The 22,410-nt window shown below is 48.3% G+C and overlaps 1 long non-coding RNA gene across 1 annotated transcript; it reads left to right on the top strand.

The window, feature by feature from the left end:
- The first annotated feature begins 596 nt into the window (after nt 1-596).
- Nucleotides 597-18,762, top strand: LOC137846740 (uncharacterized). The gene is made up of 3 exons (XR_011090623.1): nt 597-737; nt 3,741-5,329; nt 18,474-18,762. It is a non-coding gene; the product is annotated as an uncharacterized lncRNA (long non-coding RNA).
- Nucleotides 18,763-22,410: the final 3,648 nt, after the last annotated feature.

Here is a 22,410-nt window from a genome sequence, read left to right as displayed (position 1 = left end):
AGTTTACCTAAGTAACATGGACCTCCAATAGCATTCGCAGGGATACCTTGCCAGGCCCTATCCCCACAAATCAGAAAAACATCAGGAGGTAGGGCCATAGCTGTACGATTATTCCAAATGCTATAGTTGTTACCCCTTATCTCCGCGCCATAGGCCCCTAAACCCTGCCTAGCAGTGTCATTGTATCCACAGGTGTTATTTGTATTTCTGTACCTGTATGGCCCTTCTGAAGTCACATTTGTCCACCTTGTTGGATTGTGTTTTTTGACACAATTTAATCTTTGCTGTAAATTTCTGAACACAAAACATGTTTGAGTCCAATTCTGTGATGTGTTTCCGATCCTCTTGAGACCCAAGTAACTCTAACTCTTGTGGATCCCAGGGAAGCGGGACAGTAAGCGAATTTATTAATTTCACTGAGCACACAGCTACAGATGAGGCACTGCAGCAATTGTTGGTAGCATACTGGCCAAAATCAGAAGGGTCATACATAGGTATACCTATGAGGCAAGTCCTGAACGGATCCGTGGACGATGCCATGGACAGACAAAATTCTGATATACCAGTCTAATTAGCCCATGTCACCCACAGATTTCGTCGCGGCTCAATCTTGGTCACGAGCACAAGCACTGCTGGAGGTATTAGAATCACCATCAGTAACTTCCCCATCCCTTGAGACATCTTGGGCGGCCTTCACAAATTGGCTTGGCACCCAAACTGGTCCTGCTCAGCATACTGTGAGTCTGATACAATATTGCATCCCGCGTCTCTCCACGTCCCTGTTCCGTGTCTCACCGCGTCCCGCATCTCACGGCGTCTCTGTTCCGTGTTCCACCGCGTCGCTGTTCCACGTCTCACCGCATCTCTGCTCCATGTCTCTCCGCGTCCCGTGTCTCACCATGTTCCTCCACGTCTCACCGCATCTCTGTTCCACGTAGCACAATCACACAATCATGCAAAGAGGCCTCTTGCACTTCTCATTCATACCACAAGAAAATATCACTTTAAATAATTTGCCCACGGCTTCAGGAGGTCCTTGTCTACTCCCGCGGTGAGTGGCTGAGAGTGAAGACCCCACCGAGGAAAATGTTTGGGGTGCGCCTTGGGGCGTCCGCTCCACAGTCGATCCCACAGCCGAGCAGAGCGGCTCCTGGCACAAGGAATGATGCTATTATAGTTTGTATAATTACACCAAAGAGATACATTGCAATAGGGAGCAAGTGTGGCATTGACGATTTGTTTCATGGTTTGTTTTTTTCGCAAGCAATTGAACCTTACATATGCTGTTGCTGTTACGCTTCCCAGGAAATCTAATTCCTGTGGCTCTGCATGTGAATAATACAATACAGGTGCACTTGCTGCTCTACCGAAAATAACAGCTCCTTAAATTTTAGAAACAAGTTTTCCTTTGGGATATGTCTCAAATGTGCCCTCTCAATGCGCTGAGCGATGCCTATAGCATACTGTGAGTCTGATACAATATTCAAAGGTACTGGGTTTTTCTTTTTCTTTTGACGCATCTCTCCGCGTCCCACTTTTTCTTTTTCTTTTTTTTTTTTTTCCATTATAATCGGCATCAATTATCCTCGACAAAACAAACAATCCGGTCAAAGATGTACTTGATCGTCCTAACATAACAGCAATACACTACAGTCATTCCCACACCACTTGATAGTCAGGTAGAAGATTCCTAGAAATACTAATGAAATTCCAACATGGAACGAAACCCCTACAGCACCACACTCTTTGAAAGCAGCTTTCAGCTGCTGGGATTTATTGAGTTTCTGGTTTTCACTGCTGAGATCTGTGGCCGCCTTTTCAGGGGATCCACCCACATCCTTGGCCGAGCTGCCGGCGGCGGCGGCCCGCAGCGCCAGCAGAGGGGCCGGCCTGAGGGTGGGGGGTGGCAGGGGGAAAGCTGTGGCAGCGGCGGGCAGCGGCTCGCGGGGCGGCGGGCCCGGGCGCAGCAGCAGGCAGAACATGGCAGCGCCCGGTGCGTGCATGCGGGCGCTCAAACCTGAGAAATGCCGCAGCCGGCGGCGGGGCAGGCGGGCGGGTGCCCGGAGCTGACAGAGGGGCGGGCGGCGCTTTGCCCCAGGCGTTCTGTCAGTCCCAGGCAGTACTGCTAGAGCTTGCGCCGCTGCCATCACCTCCTGCTGCTCGGTTTTCATACCGCACAGCGCATTGATCACTGTCCACTACGTCCCACTTACTTCTTTATCCAGCTTTCCACTTCAAATGGCTTTATCCCATAAGCGATCTCCTACCTCCCGCCACTCTTCTGGGCTCACAGTGCTACTCGTCCCCTGTCTTCACCAACTCCTCCGTTCTCCCATAGAAGTTTCGAGGTCTAGCTCGATCACTGATGTCCTGAGTCCCACCGTGTTTGGGCGCCTTTTGTTGCCAGAAGAAAGGCCGAAGTCATGACATACACCAATATGGTCAGATCATGCTCTCCCTTTATTACCCGAATAGCCTGACTTTTATAGCAAATTTAATAGGGGTGGATAGTGTCTCACACAAGATTATTGGTCCAAAGCACTCAGACAAACAACTGAACGAAAACAACCCCACCCGCAAGAAAACAACCCCCTTGTGATTAGCAGTCATGTAGATCTCGTCCTTGAAGCTAGGTGCTGGCAACAATATTTTTAATTCCTCAATCAGGCAATAAGGGAACATCCTCATGGGAACTCCTCGTAGTCGTCCTGGTAGCTTGGTTTGCTCAGCTGAAGCAAGTCATGGCCTCCTTGCTGTTTCAAAAATCCTTCAACAAAGAGAAGTCAAATATTTTGGGCATCAAATATCTGAGGAGAAATGAAAGATAAATCCAGAGAGGATTCAGGGAATTGAGTTACCCCTACCCAAAACTAAAAAGAACTAAAAAGTTTTAAGAGAAAGAGGTTTTTAGGGAGTTAGGAGTCATGAAGTCCAAAGGAAAACAGATACTCCCTGAGGGGAGAGAAACGCTAAATGAAGTGCTAAGGAGGCAAATATTAACTGTTTTACATCAAGAGGGACATTGGGGAACTCAAGCAATGTGTGACGCTGTGCTATGGAAATATGTATGCGTAGGAATATATATATTCTCTGGCTGAACAAGTATGCCAGAGTTGTGTAGTATGTCAAAAGGTAAATAGGAAAATTATCCACAGTCAGCCCAAAGGAGGGTGAGAACCAGGAATTCAACGCTTCCAAAATGTACAGGTAGATTTTACAGAAATCCTTAGAGTAGGTAGATTTAAATACTTATTAGTCTTGGTAGATCATTTGTCAGGGTGGGTGGAAGCATTCCCTTCAGTATCTGCTACTGTGAACATAGTAACTAAAGTAATTCTAGTACAAATAACTCCCAGGTATGGAATTGTTGAAAATATTGACTCTGATCAAGGAAATCACTTTATGTCAGAAATATTGCAAGGCCTAATGTGGACTCTAGGAATGAAGTGGAAATTTCACACTCCTTGGCATCCTTCCTCTTCTGGAAGGGTGGAGAGGATCAAACAGTAAAGAAGCAATTGACTATGTTCTGGAAACTCAGCTTCCACAAATGAAGTGCTTACCTTTGGCACTTCTCTGAATTCAAACTGCACCAAGAAAAGATGTGGGAGATTCACCATATGAAATATTATTTGGATTGCTGTACACACACAAAGGGAATGAATTACCTCAATTAGGGCCAAAGATGCTTTTCTTAAGAACTATATACTCGGGCTGTCGTCCTCTTTGTCATCTCTCAGGACCTATGGACTGTTAGCTCAAACCCCACCCTTGGAAGCCCTGATCCATCCATTCCGAGCTGGAGGTTGGGTTCTGATGTGAACATGGAGAGAATAGAAGCTGCAACCTGAGTGGGACGGACTGTTCCAAGTGCTCCTGACTACTGAGACGACAGTAAGAACGGCTGAGAAAGGGTGGACTCATTCCTGGGTAAAAGCATCAGTTAACCCTGATACCAGAGAGACTGCCTTAACAAAGACTTCTAAGGTTAAAACTGTTGAAACTATCTATGTAAACCTTTAACTTCTCCTTAGAAGAATTCTTAATGAATTAATGAGTAAAAGGGATTGAATTACACAGAATTGGAGTGTTTACAGGGAACACTCCCTGGAAGTGGGAGAAAAAGAAAGGGGGCTATTTAATCCCCACCAGAAGAATCCTTATCAGTTTGTGATTTTTATTGTTTTTTCTTAATTATTATTTCTTAATTATTACAGGGATGTATATACAAATATACATGTACTTGTGTTTTAAGTTTATCTTAGGAATACCTGTTCTCAATGGATTATTGATAGGATGGAGGGAAAAATCAGTATTTCCAATTAATCCAGAACATCTCCTGAGTTCTTTCTCAAAATAACTGTTGGATTTGCACCCAGATGCCTAGAAAGACTGAAGAGGCCTTGTCCCTGATTGCTATTTCCAGCAGCAACTGTGTCTGGATTCTCTAGATTTCTAAAAATGACAGACCATACCCAGTCCCGGGAAGGAATAGATTTTGAAGCTGAGCTCCCTACTCATATTCCTGGCTACAATATACTCTGTTATCACAGGTGCCTTTTAAACAACATTTATAGAAAACTCAGGGGGCAATAGTACTGACCCTGGGTGTGGAAATGGGTGTGGTACTGGCTATATGGCAATAAAGCCAGGAAGGTGTTGCCCCTAGGATGGAAGGGAGCTTGCACCCTGGAGGCAATAATTCCAAATGTAACAAATGTAACTATTATTGAAGACCCGCAAAGCCAAAGCCCCCTTGAGACCACGTGCAGAATTAAGCAGACTCCAGATAATCCTCTAGTAAAAATCTCTAGCATTTCACAGTTTTGCAAGGTGTTTTTTACCTTGGTTAGGGGTGAGTGAATTAGAAAACGCTATTGTAAATATATTGAAGAACTAGAAAATAAGTTTGATGAGTTTGCAAAAATAGTACTCTAGAATCAAGGAGGAGTGTGCACTGTAATTAATACTAGTTGCTGAACAATGGGATGAATTCGACTGATCTCAAAAATATTTGGGAAAAAACAAACAAACAAACAACAAGATCCTACATAGAGTAGCTCAAGATGACACTTCCTGGGGATTTAGAAACAGGAAGCCCTAAGAGTGGGCACAAAACACAGCTCACATGGACAAGGTTGCCTCAGGGCTTTAAGAACTCACCCACCTTATTCAGAGAACAACTTGCAAAGGACTTGGAGACCTGGGAAGCCACATCAAGAGAAGGAAGGCTGTTGCAATATGTAGATGACCTCCTAATAGCCACCCAGACAGAAGAAGCATGTGTGGCCTGGACGGTAAGCCTCCTAAACTTTCTGGGATTCCAGGGGTACAGGGTATCAAAGAAGAAGGCTCAGGTGGTAAAGCAGAAGGTGATTTACCTGGGTTATGAGGTTAGTGCCGGACAACAGACCTTGGGGCAAGATTGTAACGAAGCAATATGTCAAACCCGAAACCAGAGACAATAAAAGGACTGCGAACCTTTTTGGGAATGACGGAGTGGTGCAGACTGTGGATCTATAATTACAGATTGCTTGTAAAACCGCTGTATGCACTCACTGCAAATGGGAACAGGAACCTCCAATGGACAAAAGAGGCCATGCGAGCCTTTGACCAACTAAAGAAGGCTCTCATGTCAGCTCCAGCTCTGGGACTTCCAGATGTGAATAAACCGTTCTTCCTCTTCTCCCATGAGAAACAGGGGATTGCCCTGGGAATACTAGCACAGGACCTGGGCCCATATCGAAGGACAGTTGCTTATTTTTCTAAGCAGCTGGATGCTGCTGCCAAGGGATGGCCAGGATGCCTCAGAGCCGTTGTAGCAGTGGTGCTAAATAACCAGAAAGCATGCAAGTTCACCTTGGGCCAGAAAATAACTGTGCTAGTGTCTCACACAGTGTCTGCAGTGCTGGAAGTGAAAGGTGGTCACTGGCTTTCCCCACAAAGGTTCCTGAAATACCAAGCTATCATGGTAGATGATGTAGAAATAGTGGTAACTAACATTGTCAACCCAGCTTCTTTCCTCAGCAGAAACCAAAGGGGAGCCAGTGCACCACGACTGCCTGGAGACCATCGACCTATTCCAGCCGTATGTGGAAATCTGGTTCACTGATGGGAGCAGCTACATCATCAGCAGAAAACGACATGCTGGGTATGCAGTTACCACTTGCAAAGAGGCAATAGAATCTGGACCTTTGCCAACAGATACCTCTGCACAAAAGGCTGAGATAATTGCTCTGACCCGTGCCTTAGAAATAGCAAAAAGAAAGAAAATAAACTTCTATACGGACTCAAGGTATGCATTTGGGGTTGTACACGCACATGGAGCCATCTGGAGAGAAAGAGGACTGTTGAACTCGCAAGGGAAAAACATCAAACATGCAAAAGAAATAATGCAATTATTGGAAGCAGTTCAGCTGCCTGAAAAGGTAGCAATCATGCACATTAAGGCACACCAGAAGGCAAGCTCAGAATTGGAGGAAGGAAACATTCTGGCGGACAGAGAGGCAAAAGAAGCAGCAAAAGGTGAGGTAGCAACTGAGGGAGCCCTAATCCCAGATGGGCAGATGCCCCTTGAAGGTAAGCCAGTAAATAACAAAAAGGACAGAAAATTAATTGAAAGTCAAAAGGGAGAGTATAACCAAGAGGGATGGGCTATTACTGAAGAAGGCAAAGGGAAATTAGTCATCCCCTCTAATTTGCTATGGTCACTAGTAAGGGAAGAACACCGGAAAACTCACTGGGGAATAAATTCCCTATATAACTGTCTGATTGGGAAAATTACAGCTAGGAATTTGTATGCTACTGTCACACAAGTAGCCCGACAATGTGACCTCTGCCTCCAGACCAACCCCAAAAATACCTCCAAACTGAAATTGGGCCAAATTAGGAAAGGCCATGGGCCTGGACAGCAATGGCAAATTGACTTTTCTGAACTTCCAAGAAAAGGGGGGTATCGATATTTGTTGGTATTAACGGATACCTTTTCAGGTTGGACAGAGTCGGTACCCACTAGAACTGCCAAAGCCTGAAAAGTAACCAAGGTATTGCTACAAGAAATAATACCACGCTTCGGAGTTCCAGCCACCATGTCCTCAGACCGAGGACCACACTTTATTTCAAAAATAGTGCAGCAAATTAGTCGGCATTTGGGCATAGATTGGAAACTGCACACTCCATACCACCCTCAATCGAGTGGCCAAGTGGAGAAAATGAACCATTTGATCAAACAACAAATTGTAAGGTTAGGGCAAGAAGCTAATTTACCCTGGTCCCAAACTCTCCTGCTAGCATTGCTGCGGATTCAGACTAAGCCCCGAACTAAAGAAAAATTAAGTCCTTTTGAAATACTTTATGGTGTTGTGGTTTAACCTGGCTGGCAGCTAAACACCACACAGCCGTTCATTCACCCTCCACCCTCCCTCTCTGGGATGGGGGAGAGAAACAGGAAAGTGAAGCCTGTGAGTTGAGATAAAGACAGTTTATTAGGACAGAAAATAAAATAATAATAATACTATGTACAAAACAAGTGATGCACAGAACAATTGCTCACCACCCAATTACCGATGCCCAGCCTATCCCCGAGAAGCTGCCCCCCCCCCACCCCGGCCAGCCACCCCTATATATTGTTTAGCATGACGTCAGATGGTATGGAATACCCTTTTGGCCAGTTTGGGTCAGCTGTCCTGGGTCTGTCCCCTCCCAGCTCCTGCTGCACCCTCATCCTGTCCGCTGGCAGGACAGAGTGAGAAGCTGAGACGTCCTTGTCTTGATGTAAGCACTGTTCTGCAACAATTAAAACATCAGCATGTTATCAGCACTCTTCTCATCCTAAATCCAAAACATAGCACCCTACCAGCTACTAGGAGGAAAATTAACTCTATCCTAACTGAAACCAGGACATATGGGAAACCATACAGGGTCCAGAAGGGAATGTCTACCCAGGTTGGGGAAGAGACGCTGACTACCTATACGGTAGCTTTGAGTAAGCAACTTAGAGAAATAGAAAAACGTGGCTGAACTCAGAATAAAGAGGTGGATGGACCAGTGCATGACATACAGCCTGGAGATTATGTATATGTCAAGTCTCTTGCAGAGAAAACTTTGAAACCACAGTGGGAATGACCATACCAGGTGCTCCTTACTACCTTCACCGCAATTAAGATCATTAGGGAAGGAAGTGAAGGCGTTTTCCCGGCTGAAGTCCGAAAGGCTGTTTGGGACAATGCCAATGATTTTGAGAGGAAGTTCCAATCTTGGTGGACTCTGGTAAATTTTACCTACAATCCCATTGTTAACATGGCTACTGCCTTTGTGCTTACAATAAGTAATGCCACAGTTTATGTTATCCACCCCATCATTGCACTAGGATTAAACCATGAGGAGACAGTGCTCTATCCTTCGGAGCATACAACATGGGCACGGATGGAGAGTGGGAAATGGCAAACTGTAAATCTGGAATCGTGTGTGTTTAAGAACTGCTTGTGCTTTTGTAGAAGTAGATAAGGAGAATATAACTCTCCCTAGACCAAGGAAATAAGTAAGGTTCTACAAAAGGTGAAACAAGACACTAGTCATCACTGGTGGGATACACTTTTCAGGTGGTCACCAACAGCAAATGGCATTCTCAATACATTGTGTCACCAGATAACAGTCATATTGATCTTAGTTAGTATAAGTCTTGTATTGTCTGGAATTATACTAATCTGGACAAGGAGAATGTTATACCGGATAGCCACGCTGACTTCTTTGTCGCACGTCCACGGTATGGCACTGAGTGATCAGTACCAAGTTGGGAATCTTTGCCGCAAGTAAAAGAATTTACTAATCTTCTAGAAAAGGGGGGACTGAATCCAGGGATAAAAGAGCAGGGCCTTGCTTAATCGTATTAACAATTTCTAAATAAAACAATCGTAATTATTAAACCCAGGAATGAAAGAATGGGGGCTTGCTTAATCACATTAAAATACATGTTGCTGAGTGTCTTTTCTTACTACTGTGCAAATTACCTGAAACAAGGAGTTTTGGTGGCCCATCACAGAAGATGTTTCTTGACAAAAATGGGGAAATTGTCTCAAAAACCAGCTGAGACCGACCTTGTGGTTTGGACAAGAGCCAAGGAGCAGCTGAGTTTGTACAAAGGCAGGGGGTCAACTAGTGGTGATGAAGAGGAGTTATCAGCCTTCATCCACATGACCCCCTGACGACCACCACCGTGCTCAGGCACTGTGCAGACGCAGACAGGAGGAGTTTACAAAAATGACTTCTTGGAGCTAATTTTAATACAAAGCAGGGATAAGTTCACAGAATCACAGAATCACAGAACCACAGAATTGTCTAGGTTGGAAGAGACCTCAAGATCATTTAATCCAACCTCTGACCTAACACTAACAAGTCCTCCACTAGACCATATCGCTAAGTTCAACATCTAAACGTCTTTTAAAGACCTCCAGGGATGGTGACTCCACCACTTCCCTGGTGTACTGAGTCTGGCTGGAATGTTAACTTTCCCGGCAGCAGCCCATACAGTGCTGTGCTCTGCACTTGTAGCTGGAACAGCAGTGGTATCACACCAGGGTTGTGTCTACTGCTGAGCAGTGCTGGCACAGCATTGGGCCTCTCTCTAACCCTCCTAGGGAGTGGGCAAAAAGTGAGAAGAGAACCATCACCAGGGCAGCTGACCTAAACCAACCAAAGGGATATTCCACACCATATGATGTCACACTCAGCAATAAAAGGTGGAAACAGGAAGAAGAGGGGAGGGGTGGGCTCTCGTTGTGAAAAAATGTCGGTCCTCCTCCCAAACACCGGCTACGTGTGTTGAGGCCCTGCTTCAAGGACGTGGTCAAGCATCGCTCATTTGTGGGAAGTAGAGAGTAATTTCTTTCCTCTGCACTTCCACATAGCCTTCATTTGTTTTATTTGTTTGTTTTCCTTCCTTTTTTTTTCCTTCCCCCTCCCTTTTCCCCTTACTGTCCTGGTTTCAGTTAGAACAGAATTAATTTTCTTCCTAGTAGCTGGTGGAATGCTGTGTTTTGGCTTAGGATGAGAAGAGTGCTGATAACACCCCGATGCTTTAATTGTTGCAGAGCAGTGCTTATACTAAGCCAAGGACATCTCAGCCTTTTGCTCTGTCCTGCCAACGGGCAGGCTGGGGGTGCAGTAAGAGCTGGGAGGGGACAGACCCAGGACAGGTGACCCAAACTAGCCAAAGGGGTATTCCATACCATCTGACGTCATGCTAAACAATATATAGGGGTGGCTAGCCGGGGGGGAGGGGGCCGGACTGCTCGGGGTGAGGCTGGGCATCGGTCAGTGAGTGGTGAGCAATTGCATTGTGCATCACTTGTTTCGTACACATTATTATTAGTAGTACTATTATCATTATGATTTCTGTCCTAATAAACTCTCTCTATCTCAACCCACAGGCTTCATTTTCCTTTTTCTCTCCCCCATCCCAGAGAGGGAGGGGGGAAGTTGATCAAACAGCTGTGTGGTGCTGAGCTGCTGGCCGGGTTAAACTACAACATATGTAAGCCCCAGCCATCTGCTCATGTGGTCAAGCCTTGACCTGCCTGGACAAGAGCTGGCAGCTCCTCTCTGGACTGGTGTCCACTCAGAGGAGAGGGAGAGGGAAGAGAAAGCCTGCAGACCCACCTTCAGCCCTCCTGGGGTGCCGAGTGGGGGAGCAGCTGCTGAGAACGGGCAGCCTGGGAGATGCCCTTTTAGTGAACTAGAGAAGGATGCAGGATCTTATGGAGGTTGAAGTCTTCTCCTGAGCCCAAGGATACAGAAGGGAAGAATCTGCCAAGTCAGAGCTGCAGACTGTGCCCAACTCGCTGTGTGCCAGGAACCCTGCCCAGGTGCCCCAAGGTGCCTGCGTTTGCATCCCCAGCCCTGCCCAGCACCCCACTCTACTGGCAGATCCCAAACCACTCCTGCCAAAACCACCCCTTTCTCGCTCAAAATTTCAGGATCTGTTCAGCCCAGCTGGCTCTGCTTAGCCCCAGCAAACCCCATGGCCCTATGTCCCTCATCCCAGTGCCCTTGTAGGGTGTCTATCTGCACCCAAGACCTCTCCAAATCAACCTCTCCTCTTGCCTTCCCAGCCTCAAGCCCGGTGGAGCTGGGAGATTCCCCGCATCTGCAGTGCAGCTCAGCTCTCCAGTCCTGCGGCGGCAGGGAAAGCAGAACATGGCCGCCTGCCAGCGCCGAGCAGCCTGGCTCCTGGTGCCAGGCGAGCACCATGAAGTGTGGGAAAAAGCCTCTGTTCCTGGGGTGGGAGACCCACAGCCAAATGCTCGCTGCCACCCACCAAGTTCTGTCCTTTCCTAAGGGGCTGATCCAGCAGGATGCTTGGCATCCATCCACCGTGCAGATTGCAGGGTATCGGGGAGTGGAGCAGTTTAGGGGGTGGGAAGGGGAAAGCAAGGAACTGTATGGAGGGGACTTCTCCCAGAAGCGGCCCCCCTACATCCCTAGGGAGCGCGAGCGACCAGGAGCCAAGACGGGCAAACAGGGTGTGGCGTGTCAGAAGGGAGTGGCGCGGCAGTTAGCACGGCAGTTAGCGCAGGCAGTGTGAGCAGGCAGGGCAGAGCGTTCCCCCCTGCCCATACGAACACCTCCTCCAAGGACGGTCTACCGCTAGCTCAGCTGCAGTGGTGTACAACCAGGCACAGTGCACTCTCTAGGAAGTCTGTAAACACCCAGACCAACTGCCCACTCAAAACTGCGGCAGTTCAGGTCTCCGGGTGCAGGGAGTGTCTGAGCCTGTTGCTAACACCTGCGGGGGGCAAAGAGACTGTGTGCGTGAGGTGCGAGCAGGTGGATGACCTGGTCTGCCTCGTGGCAGAACTCAAGGAGGAGGTCGAGAGGTTGAGGGATATCAGGGAGTGTGAGCAGGAGATAGACTTGTGGAGCAACTCCCTGCGTGGCCTGAAGGACAGGTACCAGGGTGAGACACCCCAGATGGGGGTGGACCCCCTGCCCTGTTGCTGTCGGGCAGAGGCAGGGGACCTAGGAGTTGAGGAGGAATGGAGACAGGTCCCTGCTCAACATCGCAGGCCACGCCCCCCCCCACCGGCCCCAACTTCCCAGGTTCCCCTACGCAACAGGTTTGAGGCCCTGGAGCTTGAGAGACCGGTAGCTGAGGAAGAGGTAGAAAATCTACCCAGGAGGATACCTAGGGCGAGGAAGTTGACACCTCGCCTCAGGACTGCCTCCACCAGGACAGAAAGAAGGGTGATTGTTGTGGGCGACTCCCTTCTCTGGGGAACAGAGGGCCCTATTTGTCGGCCTGACCCTACCCGTAGGGAAGTCTGCCGCCTCCCTGGGGCCAGGGTCAGGGACATTGCCAGAAAGCTTCCCAGCCTGGTTCGCCCCTCTGACTATTATCCTCTTTTAATAGTCCAGGCTGGCAGTGATGACATTGAAGAGAGAAGCCTGAAGACCATCAAAGGGGACTTTAGGGGACTGGGACACTTAGTGGATGGAGCGGGAGTGTAGGTGGTGTCTTTGTCCATCCGTACGGTGGCAGGGAGGGATACAGAGAGGACACGGAAAGCCCACCTGATAAACACGTGGCTCAGAGGCTGGTGCCAACACAGAAATTTTGTTTTTTTTGACCACTCGGCACCTGGCCTGATGGCCGCAGATGGATCTCTATCTCTAAGGGGAGAGAGAGAGAGATAGGGGGGTGGGACCAGTCTCATGACTGGAGTGCTGCAATGTCTGGCTATAGGCTCTTCAGAAGAGACAGGCAGCACGGAAGGGGTGGTGGTGTGGCTCTCTATATCAGAGAGTGTTTTGATGTCGTGGAACTTGAGGCTGGGAATGATAAGGTTGAGTTCCTGTGGGTTAGGATCGGCGAGAAGGCCAACAAGGGAAGCATCCTGGTGGGGGTCTGTTATAGACCGTCGAACTAGGATGAAGAGATGGATGAGGAGTTCTACAGGCAGCTGACAGAAGTTGTGAAATCGTCAGCGCTTGTTCTTGTGGGGGACTTCAACTTCCCAGATATATCCTGGAAGCACAACACAGCCCAGAGAAAGCAGTCTAGGAGGTTTCTGGAGAGCGTGGAAGATAGCTTCCTGACGCAGCTGGTTAGTGAGCCTACCAGGGGAGGTGCCCCACTAGACTTTCTCTTCACAAAAAGAGAAGGACTGGTGGGAGATGTGGAGGTTGGAAACTGTCTTGGGCAGAGTGACCATGAAATGGTAGAGTTCTCCGTTCATGGAGAAGCCAGGAAGGGGACCAGTAAAACCGCTGTATTGGACTTCCGGAGGACTGACTTTGAACTGTTCAGGACACTGGTTGGTAGAGTCCCTTGGGAGGCGGTTCTGAAGGGCAGAGGAGTCCAGGAAGGCTGGGCGCTCTTCAAAAAGGAAATCTTAATGGCGCAGGAGCGGTCTATCCCCACGTGCCCAAAGACGAGCCGGCATGGAAGAAGACCAACCTGGCTGAACAGAGAATTGTGGCTTGAGCTTAGGAGAAAAAAGAGGGTTTATAATCTTTGGAAAAAAGGGCGGGCCACTCGGGAGGACTATAAGGATGTTGCGAGGCAGTGCAGGGACAAAATTAGAAAGGCCAAAGCTCATCTGGAGCTCAATCTGGCTACTGCCATTAAAGACAACAAAAAGTCTTTTTACAAATACATCAATACAAAACGGAGGACTAAAGGAGAATCTCCAGCCTTTACTGGATGCGGGGGGGAACTTAGTTACAAAAGATGAGGAAAAGGCAGAGGTGCTTAATGCCTTCATTGCCTCAGTCTTTAGCGGCAAAACCCGTTGTTCTATGGATACCCAGTACCCTGAGCTGGTGGAAGGGGATGGGGTGCAGAATGTGGCCCTCAGTATCCATGAGGAAATGGTTGGCGACCTGCTACGGTACTTGGATGTGCGCAAGTCGATGGGGCCAGATGGGATCCACCCGAGGGTACTGAGAGAACTGGCGGAGGAGCTGGCCAAGCCAGTTACCACCATTTATCAACAGTCCTGGCTATCGGGGGAGGTCCCAGTTGACTGTCGGCTAGCAAATGTAATGCCCATCTACAAGAAGGGCCAGAGGGCAGACCCGGGAAACTATAGGCCTGTCAGTTTGACCTTAGTGCCAGAGAAGCTCATGGAGCAGATTATCTTGAGTGTCATCACGCGGCACTTGCAGGGCAACCAGGTGATCAGGCCCAGTCAGCATGGGTTTAAGAAAGGCAGGTCCTGCTTGACGAACCTGAGCTCCTTCTATGACAAAGTGACGCGCTGGGTGGATGAGGGAAAGGCTGTGGATGTGGTCTACCTTGACTTCAGCAAGGCTTTTGACACCGTTCCCCACAACATTCTCCTGAAGAAACTGGCTGCTAGTGGCTTGGACTGGCGTATGCTTCGTTGAGTTAAAAAGTGGCTGGATAGCCGGGCCCAAAGAGTTGTGTTGAATGGAGTTAAATCCAGTTGGAGGCCAGTCACTAGTGGAGTCCCCCAGGGCTCAGTACTGGGGCCGGTCCTCTTTAATATCTTTATTGATGATCTGGACGAGGGCATTGAGTACACCCTCAATAAGTTCCCAGATGACACCAAGTTAGGTGCGTGTGTCGATCTGCTTGAGGGTAGGAAGGCTCTGCAGGAGGTTCTGGATAGGCCTGACTGATGGGCTGAGGTCAACTGCATGAAGTTCAACAAGGCCAAGTGCTGGGTCCTGCACCTGGGGCGCAATAACCCCAAGCAGAGCTACAGGCTGGGAGAGGAGTGGTTGGAAAGCTGCCTGGCAGAGAAGGACCTGGGATTATTGGTTGATAGTCAGCTGAATATGAGCCAGCAGTGTGCTCAGGTGGCCAAGAAGGCCAACAGCATCCTGGCTTGTATCAGAAGCAGTGTGGCCAGCAGGGCTAGGGAAGTGATTGTCCCCCTGTACTCGGCTCTGGTGAGGCCGCACCTCGAGTACTGTGTTCAGTTTTGGGCCCCTCGCTACAAGAAGGACATGGAGGTGCTCGAGCGAGTCCAGAGAAGGGCGACGAAGCTGGTGAGGGGTCTGGAGAACAAGTCTGATGAGGAGCAGCTGAGGAAGCTGGGTTTGTTCAGCCTGGAGAAAAGGAGGCTCAGGGGCGACCTTTTCGCTATTTATAAATACATTAAAGGAGGCTGTAGTGAGGTGGGGGTTGGTCTATTTTCCCATGTGCCTGGTGACAGGACGAGGGGGAATGGGCTAAAGTTGCGCCAGGGTTTTTTTAGGTTGGATATTAGGAAGAACTTCTTTACTGAGAGGGTTGTTAGGCATTGGAATGGGTTGCCCAGGTGTGGTGGTTTTACCATGCTGGGCAACTAAACACCACAACCGCTCTCTCACTCCCCCTCCTTAGATGAGGAGGGGGAGAAGTAAAGCAAAGAACAACTCACGGGTTGAGATAAGGATAATTTAATTAAAGGGAAATAATAACAATAATTAAAGAAAGATTATTATGAACTAAACAATTTAACTAAAGGGAAATAAAATGGGTAAGGGGAAAAGGGAGGGGGAAGGAAAAAAAAGGAAGGAAAACAAACAAATAAAACAAATGAAGGCTATGTGGAAGTGCAGAGGAAAGAAATTACTCTCTACTTCCCACAAATGAGCGATGCTTGACCACGTCCTTGAAGCAGGGCCTCAACACACGTAGCCGGTGTTTGGGAGGAGGACCGACATTTTTTCACAACGAGAGCCCACCCCTCCCCTCTTCTTCCTGTTTCCACCTTTTTGGCATTTGCTACCATCCATGAATCGGTGTAGAGATAGAGAACTGGCCATTTTTCTCGTTCAGCAATGTCTAAAGCCAGCTGAATGGCTTTCACTTCTGCAAACTGACTCGATTCACCTTCTCCCTCAGCAGCTTCTGCAACTCGTCGCGTAGGACTCCATACAGCAGCCTTCCATCTCCGATGCTTCCCCACAATACGACAGGACCCATCAGTGAACAGGGCATATTTCTTTTCATTCTCTGGTAACTGGTTGTACAGTGGGGCTTCTTCAGCACGACCCACCTCCTCCTCTGATGATATCCCAAAGTATTTGCCTTCTGGCCAGTCCATGATCACTTCCAAGATTCCTGGGTGACTGGGGTTTCCTATTCGAGCCCGCTGAGTAATCAGTGCAACCCACTTGCTCCATGTAGCATCAGTTGCATGATGCGTAGAGGGGACCCTTCCCTTGAACATCCAGCCTAGTACTGGCAATCGGGGTGCTAGGAGGAGCTGCGCTTCAGTACCGACCACCTCCGAAGCAGATCGAACTCCTTCATATGCTGCCAATATCTCCTTTTCAGTTGGAGTATAGCGGGCCTCAGATCCTCTGTATCCCCGACTCCAAAACCCCAGAGGCCGACCTCGAGTTTCCCCAGGTTCTTTCTGCCAGAGGCTCCAGGTGGGGCCGTTCTCCCCGGCTGCAGTGTAGAGCACATTCTTTACATCTGGTCCTGTTCGAACTGGCCCAAGGGCTACTGCATGGACTATTTCCTGCTTGATTTGTTCAAAGGCTTGTCGTTGTTCAGGGCCCCATTCAAACTCATTGGTAGAGCGGGTTTACAATCAGACTGTAATTTGGAATGTGCATTCTCCAAAACCCCACAACACCTAGGAAAGTCTGTGTTTCTTTTTTGCTAGTTGGTGGAGACATAGCTGTTATTTTGTTGATCACATCCATTGGGATTTGACGACGTCCATCTTGCCATTTTATTCCTAAAAACTGGATCTCTCGTGCAGGTCCTTTGACTTTATTTTGTTTTATGGCAAAACCGGCTTTCAGAAGGATTTGGACTATTTTCTTCCCTTTCTCGAAAACTTCCTCTGCTGTGTCACCCCACACAATAATGTCATCGATGTACTGCAGGTGTTCAGGAGCTTCCCCCTGCTCTAGCGCAGACTGGATCAGCCCATGGCAAATGGTAGGGCTGTGTTTCCACGCCTGGGGGAGCCGATTCCAAGTATATTGGACTCCCCTCCAAGTGAAGGCAAATTGTGGCCTGCACTCTGCTGCTAGAGGGATGGAGAAAAATGCATTAGCGATATCAATTGTGGCGTACCACTTGGCTGCCTTCGAGTCAAGTTCGTACTGAAGTTCCAGCATGTCCGGCACTGCAGCACTCAGTGGTGGCGTCACTTCGTTCAGGCCGCGATAGTCCACTGTTAGTCTCCACTCGCCATTAGACTTTCGCACTGGCCATATGGGACTATTGAAAGGTGAATGAGTCTTGCTGATCACTCCTTGGCTCTCCAATTGACGAATTAGCTTATGGATGGGAATCAGGGAGTCTCGGTTAGTGCGATATGCCGCCGGTGCACAGTTGTGGTAGCGATTGGCACTTGCTGTTCTTCGACCCTCAGCAACCCCACAACAGAAGGGTCCTCTGAGAGACCAGGCAAGGTAGATAATTGTTTAATGCCCTCTGTCTCTAAGGTAGCTATACCAAAAGCCCATCGGAACCCTTTTGGGTCCTTGCAATATCCTCTTCTAAGATAGTCTATGCCAAGGATACATGGAGCCTCCGGGCCAGTCACAATGCGGTGCTTTTCCCACTCATTCCCAGTCAGACTTACTTCAGCCTCCAATACAGTCAATTGCTGAGATCCCCCTGTCACTCCACAAATATAGATGGGCTCTGGTCCTTTATAGCTTGATGGCATTATAGTACATTGTGCACCGGTGTCTACTAAAGCCTTATACTTCTGTGCGTCTGACGTGCCAGGCCATCGAATCCACACAGTCCAATAAACTCGATTGTCCCTTTCCTCCCCCTGGCTGGAGGCAGGGCCCCCCTAATCCTGGTCAGAATCTTCTTCGTTTCTGTGTTTGAAGGACTGTCTGCTGGAAGTTGGAGCAGCAAACTTTTCAGAGAATCCTTTTTTCCTGATTGTTTTCTTTTGCAACTCACGTACCCGTGCCTCTAGGGTCGCGGTAGATTTTCCATCCCATTTTCTCATGTCCTCTCCATGGTCTCGTAAGTAAAACCACAGGGTGGCACGGGGTGAGTACCCACCATATCGTCTTCCTTGTGTAGATGAACGCCTACCCCTGATAGCTGAGACACTGCTCTGTACAGGTACAGAGGAGAATAATCTCTCTTCAAGTTGGTGAAACTTTTCAGAAAGTGTTTTCTCCCAGGTGTTCTCTTTCGGTCGTTGGACACTGGTTGGTTCAGGTGGGGAGGAAGATAGATTCTCTTCAAGTTGGTGAACCTTTTCAGAAAGTTTCTCCACAGCTGAGACGCAGGCCTGTAAGGAAGAGGAGAGACTTTCTTCGTACTGCCGGAGTTGTTTAGCCGCTTCATCCACTGTGGGTTCCTCATCCTCTTTCCAGGCCATTATTGCCAATGAGCTGGCATATGATGATGGTGCACTCCGTACAAACTTCCGCCACATGGGTCGTGTACACTTGACTTCATCTGGGTCTTTGGATGTTTGTCTGAGGTCTGGATCCTCATAAATCACTTCCCGTACGGCTAATTCCCTCAGGTACTGGATTCCCTTCTCCATAGTGGTCCACTTGCCTGGTAGACATAAAAGTTCTTCCTTGAAGGGATACCTTTCCCTCACATCTGAGAGGAGACGCCTCCAGAGGCTGGTGGATTGTGCTCCATCTGCAATTGCTTTGTCAATGCCGGCGTCTCGAGCAAGGGATCCCAGCCGCTTGGCTTCCCTGCCGTCTAATTCCACACAATTGGGTCCAGAGTCCCAGCACCGGAGCAGCCAGGTGACAAGCTGCTCACCTATACAGCGACCAAAATCTTTTCGCACATCTCATAGCTCGCGCTTGTTATAAATGGCTCAGGATTCAAATTAGGATTAAATAAAAAAATAGGATTTATTAAAAGAATATAAAGGAATAGAGGTAAGCAAACAGCGCTGGGTGCACCGGGAGTCTCTGCTCCACCAGGACGCACACCAGTTACATCAAGCAGCTGATTTTTATGCTCCTAGACTAATACATATTCATTACTACTTCTAAAAAAATAGATTATTATAATTAGCTTCCGGGGTCCAGTTCCTCCTACTGGAGCATGCGCATCAGTCTCCTCTGGGGGTCTCTAGGGGTCTTTCATGCTGAAGGCTCGTAGTCTTCCTCTCACCCTTTGTACTTACTCGGCACTATTCCAAGTTTATGGAACACTCTCTGTACACTCTCCGCAGGTCTTGTCTCCCAACCGTCCTTCAGCTTCTTTTTTCTTCCTCTTAATCTCTTGGCCCCCCTGGCCAGATACCAAGGATCCACATAGTATCTCATAACAGTCACTAGATGTTATCAGTTGTTCTGAAACTCCCAGACATCAAACACAAACAGCTTTCTTATTTGACGCTTCACGAGTAATTAAAACATTCTTCCCCAGCCATTCACAGACACATCTATAGCAGTGTTAAGTTAATCTCCAAGAAGACAGGAAAAAAGGCTGTAACTGTTAGAAATAGAAGTCCGGAATAACAAAAGCAAACAGGTTCATAAATTTAAGGAGTGTTTTCTGAAGACGTGATAAATTGACTAGAATGAGGGGGAGACTGGGACACACTGCATCTGTGGTTCAAGAATTAAACTGCCACTGCAGGGCCCAGGCAGACAGGATTCAAACAGAATTGTTCTTTATAGACACGAATTTATGGACACGAATTTATGGACACGAATTGGAATTGTTAAAAACATTCCTCACACGCTCGTTTAGGCTTCGGGTAGTTACTGTTGATTTTTCGACATCCTCATCTTCCTCCTCCTGAATCCTTGATGGCCCAGTGTCGTCGTCATCTTCGTCATCTCTATACCTAGTTTTGGCAGAAGCCTTACCTGGATTGGCAGAAGACTCTCTGCGTTCTAAACGACCTGAATCTCTATACCATTTTTTCCCCTTCTCTACAGGGGCAGCTTGCACTGCTACTGCTCGTTTCTCTGACTTTGTTACAGGGTCTGCCACAGAGGTTGGAATACCCTCTGCAGGGTCAACTTGTACTGCTACAGCTCGTTTCTCTGACCCTGTTACAGGGGTTGGAATACCCTCTGCAGGATCAACTTGCACTGCTACAGCTCGTTTCTCTGACACAGCCACAGGAGCTGGAGCGGCTGCAGGAGCTGGAGCATTTGCAGGAACCGGAGCTGTAGCGGCTTCAGGAGCTGGAGCTGGAGCAGTTGCAGGAGCTGGGACCGGAGCAGCGGTAGGAGCTGGAGCTGGAGCGGCTGCAGGAGCTGGAGCTGGAGCGGCTGCAGGAGCTGGAGCTGGAGCGGCTGCAGGAGCTGGGCCTGGAGCGGCTGCAGGAGCTGGGACTGGAGCGGCTGCAGGAACTGGGACTGGAGCAGCTGCAGAGTCCACCGTAGGGGTCACAGTGGCCGTTGGATCTGTCACAGGGCTTGGAGTGGCCGCAGGGTCTGTCACTAAGTTGATAGCAGTATCAATGGCAGCTCGATAGGCATGAGCCAGGCCCCAGCACGTTACAATGATTTGTGTTACTTTGGAACTGCCAGAATCATGACACCTTTTTTTCAAGCATTCTGCCAGTTTTTGAGGATTTTGCCATTGTTCAGGGGTGAATTTCCAACACACAGGGGGTGCCAACTGCTCTAGATGCCTGCCCATATCCACCCATACTCCCTGCCACCCACAAGTATACTGCCTCCGGGCAGATCTCCGGATGAGCTTCCTAAGTAATTGTTTAACTTTAAGCAGAACCTGAAGTGCATTCAGGAGGCAGAACAACAAGACTATGGTGGTCTGAGTATCCCAAGAATATTCAATATCTTGGAGAGCTATTGTGACAAGCTCAGGGGATAAGAGGGTGGTGAAGGAGGAAGGCAGAGTGATCCAAGAGGATACAGGGGTGGTGAAGGAGAAAGGGAGAGTAAGCAAGTAAGGAAAAATATCCTCCCCTTTCCCCTTCACAGATTGACTCCCTAATGGAAAAAAACAATAGGTATAATTGCTAATAGTTTCCAAGATACAGTTTCCAAAGTACAGAGTCGACGATGTTACTGAATACAAATAACAAGTTAGAGTCATGACCAGATATTTCATCGTCTCATAAGCCATTGCTACAACACACAGTACCATAATGATCTGAAACCAGGGCCCGGAGAGGATAAACAACACGACAGAGAGCACATACGGAAAATAATGTACTATAATACTCAATTTGGAAAACAGGTGCAGCAGAGTTGAGATTAAAGCAATCAGCATTATGACAAGTGACTATTAAGCAGGTCTAATCCTTACACCAATTTTAGTTTAACACACTCTGGTCAGATCTGCCGTTATCTCAACCTTTCGGGCCCCACGTTGGGCGCCAAAAAGACTGTCGTGGTTTAACCCGGCCGGCAGTTAAACACCACGCAGCCATTCGCTCACCCTCCCCCCTCCCTCTCTGGGATGGGGGAGAGAAATGGAAAGTGAAGCCCATGAGTTGAGATAAAGACAGTTTAATAAGACAGAAAAATAATAATAACAAAATAATAATAACAATAATAACAATAATAATACAATGGTGATAATAGGGAAATAATAATAATATGTACAAACAAATGATGCACAATGCAATTGCTCACCACCCGCTGACCGATGCCCAGCCTCACCCCGAGCAGTCCGGCCCCCTCCCCCCCGGCTAGCCACCCCTATATATTGTTTAGCATGACGTCAGATGGTATGGAATACCCCTTTGGCTAGTTTGGGTCACCTGTCCTGGGTCTGTCCCCTCCCAGCTCTTACTGCACCCCCAGCCTGCCCGTTGGCAGGACAGAGCAAAAGGCTGAGATGTCCTTGGCTTAGTATAAGCACTGCTCTGCAACAATTAAAGCATCGGGGTGTTATCAGCACTCTTCTCATCCTAAGCCAAAACACAGCATTCCACCAGCTACTAGGAAGAAAATTAATTCTGTTCTAACTGAAACCAGGACAGTAAGGGGAAAAGGGAGGGGGAAGGAAAAAAAAAGGAAGGAAAACAAACAAATAAAACAAATGAAGGCTATGTGGAAGTGCAGAGGAAAGAAATTACTCTCTACTTCCCACAAATGAGCGATGCTTGACCACGTCCTTGAAGCAGGGCCTCAACACACGTAGCTGGTGTTCAGGAGGAGGACCGACATTTTTTCACAACGAGAGCCCACCCCTCCCCTCTTCTTCCTGTTTCCACCTTTTATTGCTGAGTGTGACATCATATGGTGTGGAATATCCCTTTGGTTGGTTTAGGTCAGCTGCCCTGGTGATGGTTCTCTTCTCACTTTTTGCCCACTCCCTAGGAGGGTTAGAGAGAGGCCCAATGCTGTGCCAGCACTGCTCAGCAGTAGACACAACCCTGGTGTGATACCACTGCTGTTCCAGCTACAAGTGCAGAGCACAGCACTGTATGGGCTGCTGCAGGGAAAGTTAACATTCCAGCCAGACTCAGTACACCAGGGAAGTGGTGGAGTCACCATCCCTGG

The sequence above is a fragment of the Anas acuta genome, chromosome W, assembly GCF_963932015.1.
Source record: "Anas acuta chromosome W, bAnaAcu1.1, whole genome shotgun sequence".
NCBI classification, from domain to species: Eukaryota; Metazoa; Chordata; class Aves; order Anseriformes; family Anatidae; genus Anas; species Anas acuta.
The sequence above is the reverse complement of the archived record's forward strand: the minus strand, read 5'-3'. Positions and strand labels throughout refer to the sequence as shown.